Genomic DNA, 25,579 nt, shown 5'->3' on the forward strand with positions numbered 1-25,579 from the left:
CCACCCTATCAGCTTCCGCGGTTGGGGGCGTCGATGCGACCAGCTGGAGCGGCGGCGTCGATGCGACCAGCGGCGTCGGGGTCACCAGTTCCGGCGACACTTGGAAGCTTGAGTTGCTGCCGCTGATGCTGGGCACATGTATCGGCCCCACTTGACCTGCCGCATTTCAAGCAGCTAACCCCTCCATCAACCTAGGGGGATGATCTGCTGGATCTTCTCGTCCAATAACTTGTTCATCAGCTCGGTGTTCTCCGCAGGCTTTTTGGCCACCAGCTTCTCTAGTGACTCCACCTTCTTCTTCAGCTCCTGAACCTCGGATTTATCCTTAGCCGACGACCTCCTCTCCTTTCTCGTCTTGGCATCCGATCCGTTGTACTCGGATAGCTTCATACTTGTGCCAAAGCCGGACACACGGCCAGCCGACGTCGGCGGCTTATCCAGGTCCCTCTTCTTGTATTTGTTCGTTGCCCTGTTGAAAGGCGTGTCCCACGGTTCCATCGACCCCTGGGACGACGGGCCAGTCGTAGAACTAGCCTTCAACTCATCCTCCTTCAGACAAAGGAACTTAAGGTTAGCCCATTTGGCTTCACTGCCTAATAAGATCAGCGCAATAATATAGACTATCCTTACCAGGTGCTTCTCGAAGTCCTTCACGTCTTTGTAATCCCTAATAAATTCCCCCGTCTTCCAGTCTAAGTAGTAGCGGGACCGGACAGAGTTCCTAGCCGGTACATCCTCGATTTTTAGCCAGGGGTTTTCATTCCCCAGACGTATCATCTCGGCATCCTCCTTGTCCCAAGTGGGCTGTTTTCCTCGGTAACCGCCGCTTCCGCAATGGTGGGCCCCTAGGTTCAATTGCCGCATTTTCTTCCCCTAGGCGGTCCATTTTTTAGCATCAACAGTATCTATGGACAACTTGAATGCTTCATAATCTGCTATGGAGAGCGACGGGTCTTTGCTACTTATCTTCTCCCAGCTTTCACCGTCCTCGATCTTTTTCTTGAGCCGGTTTTTCCAGCTGCTCAAGGCGGTGCTCATCTTCGTGAGAGCTAAAGAGTCCACCTTTTTATTGAACGGCTCCGGGAACGTGTATCGTTGGTGAAGCTTCTGGAGGAGGGTTTCGGCCAAAGCCGCGTTGGCCTCACTTCTGATGTCCAGAGTGTTGATCGGCACGGTTTCACGGACGATGCACCCTAGTTGCATGCTGTACCCTTTGGCAACCCACGAAGGCTCCAAGGGTAGGCCACTTTCGGAGACTACCGTGAAAGCATCGGTGACGTTGGCGAGCACTTGCGGCCTCCGATCCCTCCTTGGCCTCCTCGCCTTCCTCTTCTTCTTAGCCTCCTCAGGGTTGCCGCCGCTATCACCTTCCGTGCGGTCGACCGTGGTCTCTTCACCGGTCTCTTCACCGGTCTCGGCGGCATCATCCCAGGCCTCTTCCTCGTCGCCAGTGTCGGCGGCGGCCCCCCAGCCGTCTCCCTCATCGCCAATGTCGGCGGCGGCCCCCCGGCCCTCTTCCTCATCGCCGGTCGACTCGGTGGCGGCCTTCCGGCGCTCTCCATCGTAGCCCTCCCAGAAGTCCTTGTTGGTCTCTCTGGCATCTTCCTCCCGGTTCCTGGGCTTAGAAGTGTCGGCCGACATGTTTATTTGCACTTAATTAAAAAGAGGCAACAAGTTAGTACAAAAGTCAACCAAAAAATTCAAAATTTCGGCATGACCTTTGCTAATTTTTCTACGTAGGAGTGCCCATTTCTCAGCCGAAACGGAAGTGAATCAACGCTTCAGGAGAAATGGGCAACTCAATGAAATCCCTGCAAAAATATATTCATACAAAATTGTATCCAGATTAATCATCGCCACACAAAATGATGACTTCATCATCACCACAGACAGCTGCTAGCACTACAGCACTACAGCACTACATCACTACAGCAGCTTTTCACATAGTATTTATTAATCAAAACCTGGACCATGAGCAGATTAATAGCAGCACTACAGCATCCCCAGTTTCACTTCAATTTTGGGCTTGATAGCAGCACTAAATCCTAAATTATATTATCACATATACATACATGCTCCTGATAAGCCAAAACCAAATAAACCTGCCAGAAAAATATTGACAGCAATATGGATTCTTGCAGAGTCCTAAATTCCATGTGAAATTGCATTACTGGAATATGAAGAGGATAAAAAATTGAGAAGCATCTTCTATAAGCCATGCACTAATACTACCATCATACAGTTATCAAATATATCAATAAGCAGGCAACAATATTATTTAGTTTAGCTACTATAGAATGAATTGCCAATAATTAGCATTCATTGTTTTATTTAGGATGTCCATAGCCTCTGACTCAATTACTAGTAGTATGAGATTACTAAATTTGAGGCAGAAACAATAGTATGACAGAAAAAGAAAGGAACTACTGTAACTGAAATACGTGATGCGATCATTTCCTCTTACCACTCTACAATTGATTGATTCCGCTTCCATGACAAAGCAAGTCAGCAGTTCGTGTTTATTCAATCTAACAGAGAAATGAAAAAAGAGGTAAGCCTACAACTCTGTTATGTACCTAACGAGCATCTGAACTTCTGCAAATTGTGTGGAAGCCCTGAGGGGACCATCTACTTGCTATTGATTTAGACTACAGCAGCATTACATCAAAATTCATACTGACTCTCTGTTAACCCTCTTTTGATGGCCTGAGGGGAGCATCTATTTGACTATATGAATTAGGCATCTCGAAATCGAGTGTTGATTTTCAGTTAACCCTCTTTTGACTCTCTGTTACAAAGCAAATTGAGGTGTTCTTGAAATTCTATTTGACTACAGCATCACTACATCAAAATTCTATTTGACTATATGTATATGCAACATTGTCAATTGCTCAATCGAAATTAACTACATCACCAGCAAGAAGTTAAGCAAATTGAGAACCAAATTGAGAGGCACAGGGGAGAGGGAGGGAGGCACAGGGGAGAGGGAGGGAAGCATAGGGGAGAGGGAGGGATCTCACCGACGGTGGCGCTAGGCGGCGATGGCGAGCGCAGGTGATGGTCCTCCTCCTCCTCCTCCTGCTCGTGGCGTGGGCGGGGTGGTCCTCCTCCTCCTCCTCCTCTTCCTCCTGCTCGGCGGTGCTAGGCGGTGGTGGCGAGTGCAGGGAAGCAACGACGGCGAGCGCAGGGAAGAGCTAGGGTTCGTCGCGCGATACGAATGGGGAAGAGAGAGATGGAGGGAAGGGCGAACCGCTCATTTCACCAAGTCAGTAAATTCTGTGGCGCACCTAGTTGGGCATGCGGGTGCGCCACAGAATTAAGGTGCGCCACAGAATGTTTACACTTAGTAAACAAACGGGGCTAATGTTGTGTTCTGTCAGAAACACAGCATTAGCCCAGTGGTTAAGCCCACTGTTAGGCTTGGGTAACCCAGGTTCGAACCCTGGCTGCCCCTACTTTTTTCCCTTTTTTAAAAATGTTTTTCTTACATTTTCAAGAAAGAACATAACATTTAAAAATTACTTGAGATTATCAATTATAAATTACTTGTCTCACACACACATGTTCTTGTCTCTCTCACACACACATGCATGTACTTGTCACACACACACACACCAAAAAAAGATCTTCTTCGTCCCGGCTCCGAGCTCTAGCATCTCTTCGCAATCTTCTTGCCCTTGTTGTTGGCGGTTGAATGCTTTATGCCGGCCACCTTGAGATTTCTTCGCGTGAACGGACAACCTTTAGAGGGTAGGGAGGTCTTCCTTCTTACTTTACTAGTAGTAGGCATGTCAAAGTGCTTGTCGAATTCCTCCTCGATCTTCGGGTCACCGTTCTTGTCCAAGTCTTCCTCGTTGGCATCTCCTTGCATTCCTATGATGCTCCTCTTGCCCCTCCTCACGACAACACGGCTAGGCCTCGACGGGTTTGTGATGAAGAAGCATTGGTCAACTTGGCTACCGAGTACCCATGGCTCATTTTTCGCGGATGCGTTCTTCGATTTGGCATCTGGTATAACCATGGTGGTGAAATATCGGCCTTCTTTTTCGACCTTCTTGGCCCATCTCACACGGAATATTGGCACCGTCTCTCCACAGTAATTGAGCTCCCATATCTCCTCGATCCTTCCGAAAAATCTTTCCTTGACATTAGTCTCGTCATCGGCGTATGACAGCATAGTTACTCCTGAGTTTTGATTTTCACTATTCCTGTCCTTTTCCTTGGTGTAGAATCTGTAACCGTTGATGTCGTACCCCTGATAGGTCCTTACGTTATGCCCGGGGCCCTGTGATAAGGTGTATATGAGTTTTTCATCTTCGGTAGAAGGCCTTTTTGTCTGTGCTTGAAGCAGTTGAGTTTGCTTCAACCAACGCGTGAAGCTGGAGTTGTGCTCTTTGGTTACGTCTCCCATCTTGCTCGGCCGGCCCATATCGATGTAATTCTGCTCGATCATGCTTTTGTGCTCTTGCACCAAAGGTTCGATCAATTTTAAGTGTTGTAGCGCGACCCGGTGAGCCCTTTCAAAGTCGTCGCGTCGATTGACAATGCCGACATGGACTGAGCGGTAGCCCTCGCGGTGACCGACTCTAGCGAGCCTGCCGAGGTGCGTCCTGGGGGGCAGACCAACATGATCCTGGTCGTCCTCGGTGGTTAGATAATTCTGGCAGAAGGAGATGCACTCGTAGGTTAGAAACCCCTTGGCCATGCTAGCATTTGGATGGGCCCTGTTGCGAACGTATCCTTTCATGACACCGTTCTGCCTTTCGAAAGGCATCATGTTGTGGAGGAACGTCGGGCCGAGATGCCTGATGTCATCGACGACATGGAGAAGGAGATGGACGCATATATCACAGAATGCGGGCGGGAAGTAAATCTCGAGCTCACATATTATCACCACGATCTCATCCTGTAGCATCTTGAGCTGCCTCACGACGATCGACTTCCTGGTGATAATGTCAAAAAAGTTGCAAAGGTCAAACCGCGTATCACGGACGTGCTCGTCCATTATCCCTCGGATCGCAACGGGAAGTATCTGCGTCATGAGCACGTGACAATCGCGAGACTTCATCCCGGTGAACCTCTTCTTCGCTACGTCCAGATATCTGCTTATATTCCCCGAGTAACCGTGAGGAACTTTCACTCCTAGGAGGCACCTGAAAAACTGCTCGAGCTCCTCCGGACTCGTTGTGAAGCAGGCAGCGGGAAGCACCACTGCGTTCTTCTTAGCCCTTTTGCGGAGACGTTGAGTCCCTTCCGTCTGATCATCATCATCATCATCGTCGTTGTCATCATCAGTATCGGGGGCTTGAAGATCTTTCCTGATGCCAAAATGTTTCAGATCGTATCTTGCTTTCGGCCCATCCTTGGACTTTTCTGAGTTGCAAAGAGTGCCAAGCAGACTCTCGGTAACGTTCTTCGTAATGTGCATGACATCGAGGCTGTGGGGCGTGTGGAGGACCTTCCAGTACTCCAAGTCGTGGAAAACAGACCTCGCTTTCCATACACTGAGCAGTGGCTCTAGCTTCGGTCGCTTCTTTCCCGGCGCTGGGCACTCCTTCCAATTTTTCAGAAGATCGTCGATTTCTGCGCTGCTCCTCGGGCGCGGGGGTCCATCGGGCTCATCTTTACCATTGAATAGATCACCACGTTTTCTCCACGGGTGATCCAAGCGAAGCCACCTTCGAGCACCTGGGTACACTGTTTTCGAGGACCTAGGATCCCTTGGTAGTTGTAGATGCGGGGTCTCGTCCATGCACTTCACACAGCCGCAGAATCCGTGGCCGACCTGGGCAGATACATATGCGTAACCAGGATAGTCCGTGACCGTCGTGATCAACGCGGCTCTCATATCGAAATAAGTTCTAGTGTAGGCGTCCCACGTACGGGGTGGCGTCTTCCACAACATGTCTAACTCCTCTTTCAGCAGCCCGAGATACAAATGCATGTCGACACCTGGTTGTTTCGGCCCCTGAATGAGAATACTCAGGTTTATGTACCTTTGCTTGGTGCACAGCCACGGGGGTAGGTTGTAGGGATTTCTATTTTCGTACCCCTGGTTCGTTAGTTGTACTCAGTTTTCCCCAGCCGCTTAACTTTTCCTCAGTTTTCCCCTCCCTCTAGTTTGAAACCCCTCGCAGACACTCGGATGGGAGGGTTGCCGTCTGGTCAGAGGCCTTGGCCGTTACCGCTGACGGCTAGGGAGCCGCGGTGGTTGTGAATTGACCGTTGCTTTTGAATGGTGTTGACTGTTGACCCAATGAGACACGTCGGACTGGCGGTCTCTCACTCACCCAAAGCTTTCCCCTCCGCCCGAGACTGGAAGAGCTCACACACCGCCCCTCCGCCGCCACACCGTCCTGCCCTCCTACCTTATGGCGTCGTCCGCCCCCGAGCCGCCCCCGCCCCCACCACCACCCCTGGGAGGCGGAGAGGGCTCCGCCTCCACTAGATCTACCCCTCTCGCGGTAGAGTTTGTACAGCCGTCAGGTGTGCCGATTATGCCCCTCAGCGGCGGAGAAGATTGGGAATCGGAGGGATCTAACGCATGGATTCCTTCTGGGTAAGCATCGTCTGCCTATGTGAATTAACAGTAGGCAGTTTTTGAGCGCCAATCGTTGTTGCTCAACTAACTGCGTTGCTTTTCGAATAGGATTGATCCAGCGCTGGCTTTTCGGCTGGTGGTTAGGCTGGATACTAGCTTTTTGCGTGATTCTGAACGCAATATGAGCGGATTTTACATCCCAGTGGTGGTTGCAACCACCATCTCGTTGAGGAATTTGAAAGATAACATCTGCGCTCTGTACCCCTGGGGCCCTCGCGATTCAATTGATTTCCAATATTTCAATGGCACGGAGGGAAGATTTGTTCCACTAATTTCCGACGAGGATCTGGGAATTCTTTTTTTCTTTGAATGATTCTTGCCGTGTCGGTAAAATTCGTATCTATGTGGACAGGGTCCAGGCATCATCTGGTGTTGGGGCATCATGTCTTTCTACTGTTGCTGCCTCTGCTAATCGTGTGCGCCGCCGCGCTCCTTGTAGGTCCACAGCAGCACCATCTGTCCCCAGTGCTAGTGGTAGCCAGATTGTTCCTACGGTCGATGTGGAGGACGATGCAGAGATTGAGGATCCGTCTCCTCAAGATGGTGAGGATGAGTTGATGTTTCCTGAATTGGTAGATCGATGCAGTAAGCAGGCAATGGAGGATCAATACATGGAATATATTGCACAAGGTGCCAGATTTGATGACACTGATGATGAAGAGAAGGATGAGAACAATGACAGCCTCGTTTTAGCCTATTACGAAGGTGATGACTTGCCAACAATTGAGTGGAACAGGGAGGATCCTCAGCTTGCAGAAGGCACCGTAGTTCAAACGATGATGGACTGCCGTAATGCAATTACTACATATTGCATTCTCAGCAAGAATGATTATGAGGTTATTAAAAGTGAGCCAGGTAGGTTCACAGTTAAGTACCCATACAAGAGGTGTAGGTGGAGGCTGCATGCATCCACAATGCTCAGAAGCACCGTGGTTCAGGTACTACGCCAACCAGTTGTGTATTTTAGATCATGGTGTAAAATTTGTTAACTGTTACTGACATCCCTTATCATTATGTTTCAGATAAAGAAGAACTCGATCGACCATACTTGTCCACCTCGAGCGGGAGAGCCAGAGGAGAAATCAAAGCTAGCGAAGACTAGGTGGTTGGCAGATGCAATCATAGATTGGCTGAGAGAAACTCTATCACTTGGTCCAACAGCACTCATATCCAAGATATCTGAGAAGTTTGATATAAAAATACCTTACATGAGGATGTTCTATGCAAAGGAAATGGCTCTTGACAGGATCAATGGTCCATTGAATGAAAGCTTTCAGTTGCTTTACACTTTCAAAGCTGAAGTGGAGATGGCTAGTCCAGGCAGTGTTGTAGCGATAGACAAGCATACAGTTCCCTACAAATTGAAAAGCGGGAGGATAATGCAGAAGGAATGTTTTAGAAGGGCTTTTGTTTGTTTCAAAGCTTGCTGGAAAGGCTTTCTGGACGGTTGCAGGCCTTATTTGGCCGTGGATGCAACAGCTCTTCATGGCAGGTTTAAATGACAGCTAGTTGCTGCTACTGCAGTTGATGGACACAATTGGATGTTCCCTGTTGCTTATGGAGTTTTGGAGGTTGAGTCAGAGGAAAGTTGGACTTGGTTTCTGCAGAATTTGCGCGACCTTATAGGTCATCCACCAGGACTTGCTATCCACACAGACGCTTGTAAAGGTTTGGAGAGTGCAGTAGAAGCAGTATTCCCTGGAGTGGAGCATAGGGAATGTATGCGACACTTGGTACAGAATTTTACAAAGAAATTCAAGGGTAAAGTTTTTACTGACAACCTATGGCCAGCTTCATACACATGCAGCATTAGGAAGCATCTGTTTCATTTGGATGTGTTGTATAAACAAAAACCTAGGGTGAAGGAGTATTTGGATGAACATCATGGTAGGGTGTGGTCAAGAAGCCAATGAAATTTGCAAGGTAGACTATGTAACAAGTAACCTTGCGGAGAGTTTCAATGGAAAGGTCAAGTCATTGAAAGGGCTTATGTTGTGGCAAATATTTGATAAGATTAGGCAGATGATCATGATAAAGATCGATCTACGTCAAAGAATTGCAGCCATAAAATATCAAGGCCATCTCATGCTCCCATCTTTGATTAAGTCTTTGCATGCCAGGGCAAAACAATTGAAGATGAAATGCATCAGAAAAGGAATGGAGGCTGAGGTAACCTACACTGACAGTAAAAACAGGCAGTGGAGGTATCCTGTGAGTTTGGTTGATAGGACATGCCATTGTAGGCGATGGCAGATCCGTGGGATACCCTGCATACACGCATTGTTTTTCATGAGTGTTATAGGGGGTGCAGAAGGTGAAGTTGATCAGTATGTGTCAGAGTATTTCTCTGTTGCCAAATTTAGGGCTGCATATGCTATGAATGTTCCTACCTTGTCGGGAAAAGACCAATGGATGAAAGTCGATCCAGGCTTCAAACTGTACTCTCCAGTTTTGACTAGACCGACAGGTAGGCTGTAACACCCCAAAATTTCAAAACAAAGAAAAATCAATTTCCATTTATCAAAAATTTAGAGTCAACAAAAACTTGCCTATTTCAAATTCTTTTCTATTATGTGAATGAAGGAATGTGGTGATGTTGCCATGAGGTTTGTTTGAAGTGTTTGACAATGTTGCTAAAACCATAAACCATGCCTATTTGGATCCAAATAGAAACAAAGAAAAATAAAATAAAATAAACCTAGAAATCACATATGAGCCTATGGCCATAATTGTAAATATAGGCCTATGCTATGTTCTACCTTGTTTAGATGGTTTGAAAACCTTAACAAACCCAACCTAGTACTCACCAAGCCAAATCAAAAGTGAAACAAAATAAAAAGAAAATGAAAATCAAATAGAAGAGAAGCATATGTGAGTATATGGCCATTTGCACATATGAGCATATGCCCTATTTATTTGGTTTGACTTGTTGACACACAACCCTATACCATTTTAACACAAAACAATCACATTGGTGTCAAAGAAAAACAAAACAAATAAAAAGAAAATGAAAAACCCTAGCACATGTGATAATGGTCACTTGTGACAATTTTAACATGATGCCCACTTTGAGCCCCTGTGGTTAATCTTTTCTAAACTAAACTTTCTCATCTCTTTGCTCCTCATCCAAGAACACATCAAGGTGATCATCTTGTAGTTTGCCAACCTTGCTGATTCAATTTCAATTGCTTATTATAAGCATCCAAAGTAACTACATTGAAACAGAACTAAGATCACCCCAAATTTGAATTTCACCAAATCAATTTTATTTTGCAAACCAATGCCACCAAGGTATGTCAAACAATATTTGAGTAACACCCATAAAATATTTTGGCAAAATTCAAATTTTATTTTCTTGCGGCCATTTTCACAAACACCTGGTGAGCAGGAATCAAATAAAACACAAACAACTATTTGAACACAGTGCTCTTGCCTAACTCTGATCCAATTTGATCTTACACTGTCCCCTTGGTCCCCTCCAACCTTGGCACCACCTTGACACCCTTGGCAAGGCACAACATGGCATGGCCATGTCCATGCCGGCCACCTTGGAATGGCATCATGCCTCCCCTAGCTTCCCTCTCTTCTAGCCGTGCCAACCTTGTCAACTAGCTCTCCCTCACTCCCCTGACTCTGCCAGTGCTCGCCACGGACGACGACAAGCAGCGGAGCAGCCAGACCAGCACGTGCCCATGCCGCCCAGGCACGCCAGAGCGTGCATGGCCACGACCACGGGCACGCGCAGACACCGCCCTCACCCGTCGCCTCGGTCCACGCCTCGCCATCAGCGCCCGCCCTGAGCACCACCAAGACACCAGGAACACGCCAGACATGCCCCCTCTCTCCCCCGTGCCCTGTCGCCGTCGCCATCATCAACAACCTCCGCCACTGCTCCGCCGGACACAAACATGACGCAGATGCTCCCGACCCACATTTTCCGTGCCACGACGCCTGTCCTGCTCGCCATGATGCCAGGAACAGCTCACCGTCCTCGCCTTGCCCCTTCGCAGTCCAGAGAGCCACCGCCATGATCGACCTGCCCGTGCCCCCTGCCCCTCTCGCCCGCTATAAATAGAGGCATCCCAGCACGAATTCTTCACACCATTCACCTCCTCTCCTTCCCCTGGCCCTCCTCGAGCACCGCCCCATCCCAATTCCACCCGTAGTCACCCAATTGCTGCCGGAGTTCCGCCGGAGCAGTAGCAAAAGGAGCTGTCGATTTCGACCACCTCTGGAGACGCCGCTGGTGCCGTTCGAGCTGCCGGAGCCTCCTCGTCCATTTGCCCGCCTCGCCGAGCCTCGCCGGAGCCCCAGGTACCCCCCTAGCAACCCTCCTCGCCGCCGGTAGGGTTAGCGCTCGCCGCCCTCCTGTCGTGGAAGGAGACGAGCCTCGGCCGTCGATCTCCCTTCTAATCCTGCGGCCCTCACAGCTGCGTACCGTTTCGGGTTTAAAAACCCGCTGACAGGTGGGGCCCTCCCGTCAGGCAGCCCGCTGCGCACTGGAGCGTAGCTGGGCCGGCCCAGTTATTTTTCCCGCGCAACCCGTTAAATTCAAATAGCGATTTTCTAATTTAGTTTGAATCTGGATCTGCCTGCAAATTCAAAATTTGTTTTAAAAATATCTGCTGGACCAAATTTGATGATTCAAATTTCTCTGTAAAGCTTAGGAAATTATCTAGGCAAAGAAATTGGCGTCAACCCCAGAAAAATTGTAGAACACTTACAGTGAAAATAACAAGGCAGTAACTTTGCCAACTTCAAACATTTTTATAAAATCAACCATAATGAATTTTGAGGTGATTCCAACTCTCATAATTCACATTTCAAATACTCTATTTGATTATGTAAAAATATGACATAGTTGTTTCATATGATCATGGGCTAGATTCAAAATAATGGCTATGTGGCCATTTCTAGCTCATTTAAATTATTTCAAAAGTAGTATTTGAAATCTATGAGATGTAGCATCTCATTTAAATCACTTCCCCAAGTAATTTGATGTGAGGTGATGACTTTAGTTACATGGCCTCATATTTTGTTATTTGAGGATATTAAATCCTAACAATAATGGAAAAAAGAACAACTGAAATCACTCCAACAGGCCATGACGGCACTTCAAATTCAACGGTAGTACAGAGAGCAGAAGCTAGATACCTGCACTTCCGACGAGGTAGGAGAAGTAGAACGTGGCCACGACATGATCGAATCCCCACCCTCGCCGGTGTACCCGCTACGACCAGACATTGAGAACTATTTCGCACCTGCAAACTCCAATAAATTACGGGAACCGAATCGATTAGGGGGCGGGGGAGGCAGAAGCGGAGGTCTTACCAAGCTATACTACCAATTGGTGCGCGGAACAAATCCCGGTCGTCGTGGGCGGCGGATCTGCTTGCGGCGGACTTTCCCGCGGTGGGTACAATGCGTGCGGACGAAACAAGTGTTGGAGCCGTGGTTGACGTGCAGCGCCGCAGTCCGTCCGACGCCGCCGGGGGACAGAGCCGGTGGCGCGACGAGACGCCGGTGATGGCTGCTCCGTCCGAGGGTGGGGAACGAGCTGCCTGCGGTTCTCCGATGACTAATGAGATATACAACACTAGGTTCCAGCCATGTTTAGCATAAGATTCACTTTAGATTAAGCTGCGAAAATAGTCACCTGCTGGGTCTAGCTTAAGAAAAATTAATTAGCGAACTTGTTGCTTCTCTCTAACTAAAAGCAGGGATATATGACTTTTCACTAAGGGCGACCCCAGCGGTCATTGGCTAAGACGGCCCCACAGAGCGGCTCTATATGATTTTCCCTTTCTCTAAATAAATAGATGACCCCAGCGGTCATTGGCTGCGGAGGCCCCACAGAGCGGCAATATATGATTTTCTCTAAATAAATAGACGACCCCACTGGTCATTGGCTACGGCAGCCCCACAGAGCGGCAATATATGTCTTTTCCTGAAAAATACACGACCCCACTGGTCATTGGCTGCGGCAGCCCTATAGAGCGGCCCCATTTGTCATTGGCAGCACCGCGTATACAATCAGGAAATAAAACGGCCCACACGTCAGCGATAGATGGATGGCTGCTCCGACGTGTCTCCAGACCCTACCCGTCAGCACGAGACGGTCAGGGAGGAACTGCCCCTGTGCAGCCCCACCCATCAGATTAACGGTAACGTTCAAGGCCTCTGACCAGACGACAACCCTCCCGTCCGAGCGTCTGCGAGGGGTTTCAATCTAGAGGGAGGGGAAAACTAAGGAAAAGTTAAGTGGCTGGGGAAAACTGAGCACAACTAACGAACCAGGGGCACGAAAATAGAAATCCCTAGGTTGTAAGGCCATACAAACACAGGCCAGGTGCTATGCGTGCTACTCTGGTTGCCGAACGGATTGAGTCCATCGGTGCTCATACCCAGCCTGATGTTCCTTGCGTCGCCCCCGAACCTAGGGAAGGCGATGTCCAATGCTTCCCACTGGCCAGCGTCTAAAGGGTGTGTCAGCATATAGCCCATCTCCGGATCTTCTTCGGGCTTCTCCATTTCCGCGTGCCATTGCATGAGCTTTGCTTCCTTAGGGTCCACGAAATACTGCTGCAGACGGGGAGTGATAGGAAAGTACCATACCACTTTTCGAGGTACCTTCTTGTTCCCAACCTTGTACCGTCCGTGGCCGCACACCGGACATGTGGTTCTGTCCTTGTACTCGCCCCGATAAATCACGCAATCATTGATGTAGGCGTGGTATTTTTCGTGCGGTAGGTCAAGAGGGCACACGACTTTCTTGGCCTCCTCGATACTACTTGGCAATGTGTTCCCCTCTGGGAGACGATCGTGCCAGAATTTCTAGTTCATGCTGAAGCTGGAATCGGTCCACTTGTTCTGCGTCTTCATCTGCAGATAATCAAGCGTTGCATGCAAGCGCGTATCCTGCGGACGGCACCCAGGAAAGATCGGAGTCATCCCGTCTTTCTCCATCTGCGACAGCTTAGCTCTCTCTCTCTGGCTGCAGCTCTGTCGTTGCTCGTCTCCTGGAGGAGCAGATATTGAACATGAGAGTCCCGCAAGGCCGAAATTAGCGAGGCCACGCCGGAATCTTCTTCTTCATCATGATGATCTTCTCCGCTGGTATCTTCTTCTTCATGATGATCTTCTCCGCCGACTTCTTCTTCATGATGATATTCTCCGCCGACATGTGGTGCTTCGTCATCTCGCTCGACATGGTCTTCATGCGCACCATTTGTTGGGGCCGGCCGCGCCTGGTTTTCTTGCATGAAACCGCGCCTCAGCAGGTGCTCCTCCAGTTGTCCGGAATCAGGGTTGATCTAGCGCTCGAGTTTGCATGATCAACACGGACATCTTATCTGGCGCCTATTGTTCCGAATCATGTCCTCCTTCGCGCCTATCTTGTATCTAGAGATTCGAGCGGAACTCATCGAGAGGACCATGGTTGCCTGCCAATGGTATACATAGAACAGAAAATTAGAACCGCAACACATGCACACACATGCATGGACCGTACCTCTCCTAAAGGTATACATGGAGCGGAAAAATTCGGCATGACCTCTCCTAAAGGTAGGACGTATGGGTAGTGCAAAAATTTGCCGAAACGGAAATGAATCAACGTTTCGGCAAACATTCATGCACCACACCGGCACACACACAAGCGCTTCACCTGCAACAAGCATCCATACACACCGACGGCCACACAAGATCGACATGCGTATGCATGTCTCCTCCAACTACTCACCTTGTAGATTCGATACCGAGACAAGACCGCGATCGATGAGTTGGAAAGGAGGAGAGAGTATGGAGAGCCTTCTCCTCAACACCAATTATGTATCAACCAACGTAAGTGCAATAAGTACCAAAGCAAGTGAAAAGTATGGCCAAAATGGGATGAGAGAGAAGGGAGAGATGAGCTAGATGGAGGAGGAAGAAGAATGGCCTGGGTAGTGTGGTAGGTGGGAGGGTGGCACTTTTGTAGATCTGGTTCACTAATTCTGTGGCGCACCAGATCCCGTGCGCCACAGTTTCTGTGGCGCACCATGGCAAGTGCGCCACAGAATACCTTAATTCTGTGGCGCACTGGTACCGGTGCGCCACAGAACTGTGGCGCACAATGTCCAGTGCGCCACAGAAATAACGAAACCAATGATTGGGGTTGGCAGGGTGTGGGCCCCACCTTATTTCTGTGGCGCATGGGCTTTTGGTGCGCCACAAAAATAGCTTATTTTTGTGGCGCACCATGCCTGGATTTCTGTGGCGCATATGTAGCTGGTGCGCCACAGAAATAAAATCCCATCTATAAGGCTTTTCCTACTAGTGTGCGCCAACCGTATATAGCCCATTCGGCTGTATCTGGTGCGGGCCAGGCCCAGGAATTACTGCCGGCACACGAGGCCAGGGGCGCGCCGGCAATATTTAATTATCGCCGGCGCGCCCCTGGCCTGGCGCGCCGGCAGTAATTCCTGGGCCTGGCCCGGATCGGGCGATCCCAGGCCAGGATCTATCCCCGACGCATCATCCTTGCAGGTGCGCCGACAGTAGGGTGTCATCGCCGGCGCGGCGACAGCTGGGTGCGCCGGCACCAGTTGCCACCGGCGCATGAAGAAAGTGTTGCGCCGGCAGTACCACTTCCACCTATAGACGTTTTCCTAGTAGTGTTGAGGATGAGAGGGGTTTGAACTTGTCCTTTTTCTTTCATAGTGTTGACACCCGGGTCAAACCTGCAAGAAATTTAGATACTGTGCAAGCTTTTCTTGAAACATACTGTCTGATTGAGAATGACAAGGATGCAAAACAGTTCCGGGAAGATCTTGTTCGCTACTATTGGCAAAGGCACGGCAACTACGATTTATTTGTGTCTTCAACCATTTGTTGTTTGCTTCATTTGTTGTTGTATCATTTGATTCATATTATTCGAAAACATTTGTTCCAATTTGTATTGTTTGTAATGTATGACAGTAAACATTTGTGTAATAACTCGGATTATTGTTGTATTTGTCATATCAATTTGTGTAATAATTTAGATTGTGCTATTTTGCAAAACCCTTTGCATCCGGTTTTGGTTGCGGGCCGAAACAGGGATGCGCAGTCCAGACGCGGCAAACGCGCCCGCATAACAGCATATTCCCAAATTGTTATGCGGGCCGTATTTGCCGTGTCTGGACTGCGCGGCCGTTTTTCGGTCTCCAAAACGCGTTTGGGGTAGCCTGAATAGGCAGATTTAGGGTTTGCGGTTTGGAGGATCTGCTAGAGATGCCCTGATGCTTCATTCTCGTGCTGCTTCGCCGCAGGTACTACTGTTCACCCTGTGCCCAGTGTGCTCCTTCGATCGAGATGTTAAGTTCAACTGTAATATTATTATCATTTCCACCATCATAGTGCCTGCTTGATTCGGTATCTCAATTCAAGGATACATAGCAGTCTCACTAGCCATTGCACAGATATGGCGATTCTGCATAAACGTGCCAAGTCTTGCTACATTTTTCTTTCTGGGCTGAGCTTTCCTCTCTTGCTGCGTTGTGTATCATTCAACGACATATTATACACTATATAAAAGACAATCAATTTACGCACCCCATATTCACTAGGCACTGTAGATAGGCTATTTATCCTCTCCTTGCTCCAGTCATCGTGCGACGCGTTGATGTTTCTTTTTTTTTCCAACTCTTGATTCAATCGATCGGTTCTGTTTTGCTTCTCCTTTTCTATGGGAGGGGTTACCGGTTACCGGTTTCTAATTTTTTTTTCCTTTGATCTCTTCCGGTGATTGTTGCCGCTTACAGCGGTGGGTTCCTTTGACACGTTCTCTGCATACGTGTCCCTTTTTCTGTGTTTCCTGTAGGCTACGTCTAGATATCTTTTCCATCCTCTCCTCATGTTGGGTCTTTCTGGAAAAACTCGATGGCGACTATACCATACAACGAGAGAAGCAGGGGCGGAGGGGAAAACCATCACGCCAACCGACGGTGATGGAGGCGGGCACCAGCAGAGTGGAGGCCGCGGCTTCCACCAGCGGAAGGGAGGCGGGCGGACGTGGCGGAGACCGTGGCATCCACCGATGGGAATCGAGGCAGATCCATTGGAGGGACAGAGGCCACGGCGTCCACAGGCGGCAAGGGAGGCGGCGGTGCCTCACCTTCACCTGAGAGTTCCAGCCTCCTTAGAGGGCCTGGCAGTCTCTCTACCACCACCACCGCACAACCCTCGTGGCCGCCTCTAGTCCCAGGGAACCCTCCAACGACATGGTTTTCATGCCTGTCAGATGGTGAGATTGCATCGTTCCTATCTCCTACTGTTTATGTTTATGAGCTAGCTCTGTGTAAGCATATATCATATGCCATCTGTGTTACTTCAAGAGAAGCTGCTGTAGTTAGTTGCGTTCAAGGACGCGGTGGAGTTTCATCTTTATGCCTCCATGCGGTGCCCTGTATTGAAGCACTGGCCTTCTTGATGATCTGGACGAATTCACGGCCCTGGATGTCGCTCTCGCAGGTGGCAAGTGAAGCACTGCTCCCGTGGCCGTGATGTGCAGGAACTTTACCAGGACAAGCATCTTCAGTGTAGCAGAAAGTGCCTATGGTTCTGCAGACCTGGAGATTGCCCTCGAGAAGCTAGATGCAGCCTGCACATCTTATTGGTTTTTCAGTGGGTTGTCTCCTATGGGTTTTCAGCCTGCACATCTGGGATTACTCATTTGTGAACCGACTCATTTTTTGTCAAATCCCCTTAATTCAGAGTTTACAGCCGTCTTAAGCAGAGCCCAGGCAGAGGTACGCATCCGACTCCATAATTTTCATTATTCATCTCCGTTCTCACGCATGGAAGTTTGCGAAATCTGTTTAATTTCTGAAACTTGAGTCTATATCATAAGATCTGGTATAGTTGTGTACGTTGCTAAATGCCAAGATGTGTGCTTTGAACTTATTTTGGTTGCATAGGACATCAAGCAAATTTGTTGATTATTTGGTTGAAACATATGTTGCAGATGCTGAGGCGATTACTGCTACTTTAGCTGTTGTAAGGCCCAGGCAAGTTAATGTAGATGGGGCATTCAGCTAACAGAGAGCAGTCTCCACATGCCATACCGAACGTGAAAGTGTTGCACTGTAAATGAGATTGCAGAAGTGCAGAGGGAATATTTCAAGTGTACCAAGTGTCGTGAAGCTTAAAGATCTGATTATGATATTTGTTGATCTGCACCGTCAATTTGGTGGCCTAATGGGCAAAAAATATTTGACAAGTATGGTTCTCCCTCAACAGCAGGAGACATTGCGCGAGTATCTTTCTTTATCTTTGTAGTTATGACTATGATTCAGTTTTTCCTCTCTTTCCTCTTATGAGAATTTTGTAATATATGTCGGATACACGAACTGCAAGAATTAGTTCTTCACTAAGGACTGCTAATTCTCTTGACGTGTTGATCACATCAGTTGTATATTCAGCACGCAATGGCCTTTATTATCTTTTTTCGTGCGTGAGTATCTTTGATTGTTCTTTTTCTTTTATGAATCTTTCAAGATGCTTTGCATTTGAAGTCGGGTCACCATCAGGAGTGACAAGGTGTATCCTGAATATCAGATTGTTTCATCTCTTCTACTGTAAACCCATTTTTTAAAATCTTTAGCATAAACTAATTTTCTGCTGCATAAAAGTAATCCAACTCCATATGCCCCTAGCGGCTTGATATGTGCATTAAGCTTCTTTGAATCTCTAATTATTCTCCTTATCTCATATGTATCTTCCTAACATTTCAATTAGATTGACCGTGGTCAGCATAGTTTTGGAGACTATTAAGCCATGAGCATATTATTTGGCCTTTCTTTATTTTTAAAAAGTAATGCCAAATTTGATGTACGATTCGTGTAAATTACCTGTTACAATCATGGAAAAAAATAGCGCGCTATTTCGACGCTAATAGCACGCTATAGCGTTTCTAGACAGCCCACGCTACATCATTTCGGCGCTATAGCGTGCTATAGCGCGCTAATAGCGCGCTATAGCACGCTAATAGCGTATTTTTCGGCCAACGCTATTTTGTTATAGCGCACTATTTTTTTCCTTGGTTACAATACATTATTTCCCGAATGTTTTGATTGCTATGGCGAGATTTCTACAACTACAAAATCAGATTAATTGTTTCATTTTTACTATAATGCTCTTAATCATGTAAATATTCGAGTTTATCTTTCTTTTCTTGCATTTAGTTCTTACAGTTCACTTGCTTTTTAACTACCACTTCAAACCTAAATTTCTAATTGCCTCTACCCTTACTGTAGAGAAGCACTATGTGCTATAGGTTTTGGTGGAAGAGAAGGAATCATGTGCATCAATGGGCATGGCTATTGGTTTTCTATAGGTGAAAAACGGGTCCATCTAATGAGTATAACTGTTGAAAAGACAAGAAGAAGCTGATCAACAGGGCTAGGCCAGCACAGCCATCAACCAGCAACACACAAAAACCCACCAGCTACAGAAAAAGCTCCAATGGCTTCTCAACCTGACAATGCTCCAAATACAGATGCCACACGAGAAGGACATCATAGAAAAGCCTGACTAAGATGGAGATGAGGTCAGTGCAAACTATAGTTATCCATTCATTTAACTCCCAGCAGCCACAACTTATGAGGCACACAATTACAGCGTAAAGCATATCGACTAAAGCTATTATTTTCATTTAACGATGTTAGCTCTGCATCTGAAAAGAAGAAGAGGAAGGCATCAACTTCCGCATCAGCCAAGAAACAAGTTAGGAAAGCGCTCTTCCCACAGAAATAAGGATCTTGCTACTTGCCCGTAAGCATGAACTTTAAACGGTGGTTACCCCTGAACAGTGCTATTATCAGCAGGTGTGCTAATATAACTTTACTTTCTTTAATGTTCTCACCGCAGGTTTTTAAACGGTTCAGACCAACATGAAGGAGAGAAGATCGGCTCGCCTAGGACGGATATTTGTAATATTATGGGACTACCAGCTACTCTAGACTGCTTGTGCCTTTGATGTGTAATATTTGGTACCTACTACCCAGCTATGCCCTAAGACCTACTACCGTGTTTATTTGCATGCCTGCTTCTGCAAGGCTATCTATTGTCGTGTATAATTACACTAACTGCTTAGGAAAACTGTTACTTGCAATGCTCTCATGCTTCTGCACGTAGAGTGACACTTTGAATCACATGGCTTTGTATGCCACCATCCAACTCTTCTCAAAACATGTCTTAGTATATCAAACCCCCTGCTATTGTATATATCAGAAACTATTTAGCAACTATATTTAGCCAATATTTTTATCTTCTACTGACAATGTATAAGCCCAACTCAACCATACCACTTAAACAACAACCTCCACAATTTAGATGTTACTCCATGGGCGCGGCGTGTCGCCGCGCCAATGCCTCCTAGTCTACTTTGACAGTGAAACAAGATCCATCCTCTTCCGCAGATATAGTCTCTGTCCACTCTGAGTCATACTCACAATAGTGACACTAGCTGTATCTACAGAATATGGCGACTGGCCTATTTAGGATGGCTGAACAGATAGTATGTCTCGTGGAATTAAATTAAGTACCGTCTCTGTCAAATGGAAAAATCTACAAGGGTCTCAACTTCGCTTTATCTGGTGGAGAAGTCTTTGCTTCAGTGGAGCTTTCCTTCCTGGGCCATTGCATTGTTAATTTGGACGGCTCTTTAGAGAAGACCAGCAGAAAAACTTCAACTAATACGACTTCCGACAACTCCGTCAGACCGTCACTACACTACTCTGCACCTCTTGTTTCTATTTTGTGTTGCTTCTTCTCTCCATAAAGCCTGGGAAAGATCCTGCCTGTTATCTCAAAAAAAAAAGAAACTAGCCATGTTTGGACCTAGGCCAATGGCTTCAATCAGTTGGCTGCTACTTCTCTTTCTTGCAGTACTTTCCTCCTGCGCCCATGGTGACGGTAACCTCGACATCCGATGCCATCCTGACCAAGCTGGGTTAATGCGATGATCTCTCTTGAAGATGGAGTCGAGGAAGACGGCGGTAGCAACTTCTGTGGCGTGTGTGTTGGTGTGCGCTGAGAGTCTGCTTAACTGGATGTGCTTCTCACCTGCTATTGGGCGGTTTGAGAAGGCATTTAATTTTTTGGATGATGTGAGTTGGTGTATTGTCACCCTCTTCATCCCAATGTAGGTTTAGTGAGGTGGCTTCGAGGTTGATCTTTTGTATTGTTCTTGTAAGGTTTTGTGAATAATCTAATAAAAAAGCCGTGTGCATCCTTTGGATGCAGAAGCTGGAGCGATATTTCCCCCATTTCGAAAAAAAAGAGCTAAAGAAATCCTTCTCATTCTTCTGTTACCCCAGCGCCCTTGCATCATGGCAGGATGGCAGCGATTGTTGTCTTTGGGAAGGCATCAGCTGTAGCAGTTCCTTGGGCGATGTCACTGCTTTGGAACTCAGTGGGCGTGGCTTGTACAGTCCAGGTCTTGACCCTGCAATCTTCGAGCTCACCTCGCTCCAACGACTAGACCTTAGCATAAATTGTTTTGGCCAGTACAGCCTCCCGGCAAGTGGGTTTGAGAGGTTCTCCTTGCTCACCTACCTCAACCTCTCCAATTTGGGCTTCAGTGGCCAGATACCTATTGGCATCGGCAGACTGGCCAGCCTTATCTCTTTGAATCTTTCTACTTATCAATATACCACTTCCGGGGATTCTGTCTATGCAGATGTCGAATCTGTTTATGCCAGCATCAGTGTTGTTAAAAATTCTCTCCACCTATACCAACCGAACTTCCATATCCTAGTGGCCAGCCTCAACACTCTGACAGAGCTCTACCTTGATGGAGTGGATATTTGGAGCAACACAGAAGGTGGTGTGGTGCCGTTGCTAAATATCTTCAAAATCTCCGAGTTCTTAGCTTGAGTTCTTGTCGTCTTGACGGTCCTATTTGTTCAACCCTCTCAACCCTCCACTCCCTAACTGTGATAAACCTGGAAAATAACTTCTATATGCATGCGGATCCTTTTCCAGAGTTTTTCATGGATTTCCTCAATTTAAGTGTGCTGAACCTTGCTGAAACAAATCTCCAGGGCTGGTTCCCTCGTAGAACCTTTGAATCAAAAACTCTACGGGTTCTTGATTTATCCGGGAATCCGAATCTCTCAGGGCATGTGCCCAACTTCTCCAACACAAGCTCTTTAGAGATGATGATGCTAGATGGGACCAATTTCTCCTTTGCAAGACCAGGCTCTTTTAGCAATTTCCAGTTTTCTGAAAACGTTGAGCCTTGACGTGAATTTCATTTCTACGGAGCCTCAGTCTTCACTCGGTATTCTCATGTCTCTGCAACAGTTGGAACTCTCTCAGATGGAGTCAGCAAGAGATTTAGGTCCAATTTTGTCTTGGATCGGAGACATGCAAAGTATGCAAAGCTTAAAACTCTCTGGATGCAGCTTATCTCGGACATCCTTTTCTTCAGTTGCCAAACTCAAGAGCTTGAGAGGCCTGGTAATCTCTAATTGCAGCTTCACTAGGCCCGCGCTGTCAACATTTGGTGATCTATTATATTTGACAAGCTTGGAGATCTTTCTTTACACATTTAATGGTCCAATACCATCTGCAATTGGCAACCTCACAAACTTGAAAAGCTTGAAAATCAATGTATGTGATTTTCTAGGGTCGATACCATCTTCAATTGGCAAACTCATGAACCTAAGAAGCATGGAAATAAATGGTGGTTCTGGCTTTTATACTGTCCTTAGTGGCTCTTCTTTACCAATACCATCTTCAGTTGGCAACCTCAGTAACTTGATAAGCTTGGAAATCTCGTCTTGCTTGTTTTCTGGGCCAATACCAGATGCAGTTGGACTACTAAAGAAGTTGACAGTTCTTCGACTTCGATGGTGTGCCTTTTCTGGACGCATACCAAATTCAATAGTTAACTTGACCCGCCTTATTGAGTTAGATCTTTCATCAAATTTTCTCAACGGTAAGTGTATCTTTATTCTTTTAAGAGTTATTTTGGCAAGCAGATTTTTCTCTTGTACATATGATATTCTACATGTTTAAGATGTGTAAGCTATAACCCCACCTATCCATATTGCAAATGCAGTATGTAACAGCAGCACTTATGTCCGATGTATGCTACATTCTTATACGAAGTTCAATTTTTTTTATTTTAGGAACACGAGTTACAGTGTCTTTTTTCATTGGTTACTATGCCATAGATGGATACTTGAGGGAGCAAATGATTTATTGAGTGATAATAGGGAATACAGAGATTCACTAAATATATTATGGGTATCTTGTGAACAGCTATACAACATCAAGAATAGAGAGACTGTTACTTTCGTAGTTCTAATAGGATATTTTATGTCCTTAAAGAAGTAACGCTCAAGGAATTGATTGCTAGAATATAACTTGTAAAAATGCATCACATTTTTTATCGCCATTTTTCAAATTATGACATAAATTCAACTCAGTTCGTCGGGATATCCAATAATACCAAGTTACCAACAGAGGTGTATTATTGGATATCCTGACGCATTCAACACCCGTGGGAGCCATCAGTCAGACCGCCCCCATTGTTTCCAGTCTGCATCAAGTCTCAGCTTGGATGCATGATACGGGGTGGCCCGATCTTCTCAGTAAGCAACGGTGGTGATGTTGATCACGGGGTGATGGCAGCGGAGAAACACGACGATGAAGTGGATGATAACTTGTATGACGCAACGAGATCTCTCGATTGGTCCCTGTCGCCAATGCAACAGCTCTCAACCCTGCAAGATATTCGCAACTCCACACACTTGCACACGTAGCCGCCGACCACGAAGCGGTAAGTTGCAACCGTCTAATTCCCAATGGAACAGCAGATCACACAAGACTTTTTCGGGATCTACACTATATCAAGCAATATGGTGTAGGGATTCAATAGTTTTGCATAAGCAAACAACTAAGAACTAGGGTTTATCTTAAACGTGGTCTGAAGCAGCTAGGGGGGCGTCCTGGGGACTTATATAGGCGTCCAGGACGACCTCAGGTCGAAAAAGTACGAAAATAACCGACCCAGAATAGATCTGGTCGAGACAGACTCGGACTGGTCCGGTCTGGAATCCGGTCAACCGGGCCAGGGACCGGATCGGCCGGTCTGGGGTCCGGTCGGACCGGGCGGCAACCGGATCGGCCGGTCAGGGGTCCGGTCAACCGGGCGGCAACCGGATTTCTGCGAGGATTCCGGTTTTCATCCGGTACGATAAACGGAATCCGGTTGGCGCCCGGTCGACCGGGTCAGGGACCGGGTGGGCCGGTCTGGTGGCCGGTCGGACCGGGTGCTGGACCGGCCTGGACGTCTTCTTCTCCTCTCGCGCATGCCTCCCGCTCCTCCCTCGCGCGTCCATGAGATATCTTCATGTCCAGCTCCATGTCCAGCTTCACGTCCATCTTGACGTCCGTCTTCATGTCCAGCTGCTCCTCTCCTCCTCGTGCGATGCTCGTCTCCTCTTGATACCTGATGATACATAAGTAATAGGACTTAGGCAGTATAAAGTTCTCATCAATCAAAGTACCGTTTAGAAACAAGTTCACCTGTTGTTTAAGTAGCTTCGCACGAGCCCTTGTAATAGATCCAATCCGAACTTCATTGGACTTGAGCTTCACAGCGGGTTCATCTTCATCTATCAATGACGGAGGTAGTGGTGTAGTAGGGATGTCCTCATCAATGCAGCCTCTTATTATTTTTTGAGAACAATACCCCGTATTACTGATAGAACAAACTTGGTAACCATCGCCATGAAGATGGCCGGACAACACTGCTTAGGGGATTGGGGAGTAGAACATAGGTTAGGGGCAACTGGGCAAGACAAACTAGGGAGATAATAGATTAATAACTATGTTCTTATTGCTTGTTTTCTAATTGATACATATGTCCTTCCTTATATAGATACAAGGTGAGTGAATATATTAGTTAAATATGTAGATACAAAAGATAGGACGGTAAAGCCATTTGCCTTTGTTATTCTCCTTAACTAAAGATTTGGCAATCTATATGCATGCTCCTACATTTCGTATTAGTCGAGCTCTTATTTTAGACATATCATGTAACTATATACTACATAAGAATATTGTATATTTCATTTGATCTCGCTACTCAAATCTAACTGGCAAACTACCAGAGTAGATAATGTTCTCTACTCTTTGTGCAGGGGAGCTTCCAACATCTGTTTTCATTATTCCTACATTGGAGCGTTTATATCTTCAAGAAAACCAGCTCTCTGGTTCTATACAAGACCTCGACGTGATGTCTTCACACTTGGTTTCAGTGGATTTAAGCACTAATGAATTGACAGGAAATATCCCCAACTCATTCTTTCAACTCAAAAGTTTGGCATATCTTGATATTGGCTGGAAAGATACCTCGGTCAGGTCAATTTTCAACATTCCAAAACAGTTCATTTGAAGGCAATCTGGGGCTGTGTGGACCGCCATTGTCCAACCCATGCGGCGTTTCCCCTGTTCCTCCAAGTGCGGTGCATGTGGAGAAGTCCTCTCATGTGGATTTCATCCTGTTCCTCTTGGTTGGGCTCGGCTTCGGCGTTGGATTTGCTGCAGCCATTCTGGTGAAATGTGGCTGGATCGGCGAATGGTTTGTCAAATCCGCGAGATCTTTGCAGACCTGATCTAAAAGTGTGAGAATGCTTCCAAGTGCAAGCATGCATTGCTGGAAGATTCTACCGCATCTGGTCAATTCTACCCATCTGGGCTTTTAGGCATCTCCAGCGGCGCGACGCAAATAGATGTTGAGCGACCGTTTGCGTCCGCCGGGCCGAAAAATGCGTCTGGTATCACCTCCAGCGGGGCGACGCAAAGTGACCGGGCCGTCCGCGGCGACGCAAACCTGGCCTAAATATGCGCCTCGGATGCGTCTCTGCGGATGCTGCGCGGACGCGCGAAGTGTCCGCTCGCGTCTGGCGGACGTTTCGTCTGGCCCGCCTGGCAGTGACCTAGCGT

At 47.2% G+C, this 25,579-nt stretch overlaps 1 long non-coding RNA gene and 1 pseudogene across 1 annotated transcript; both read left to right on the forward strand.

Annotated features, from left to right (window-relative positions):
• Window positions 1-19,118: 19,118 nt before the first annotated feature.
• LOC127340915 (uncharacterized) lies at window positions 19,119-19,790 on the forward strand. Its single transcript, XR_007875017.1, has 2 exons — window positions 19,119-19,390; window positions 19,487-19,790. It is a non-coding gene; the product is annotated as an uncharacterized lncRNA (long non-coding RNA).
• A 1,067-nt stretch (window positions 19,791-20,857) lies between these two features.
• Window positions 20,858-25,290, forward strand: LOC127339145 (uncharacterized; annotated as a pseudogene).
• The last annotated feature ends 289 nt before the right edge of the window (window positions 25,291-25,579 follow it).

This window comes from Lolium perenne, chromosome 3 (genome assembly GCF_019359855.2).
Source record: "Lolium perenne isolate Kyuss_39 chromosome 3, Kyuss_2.0, whole genome shotgun sequence".
NCBI lineage: Eukaryota > Viridiplantae > Streptophyta > Magnoliopsida > Poales > Poaceae > Lolium > Lolium perenne.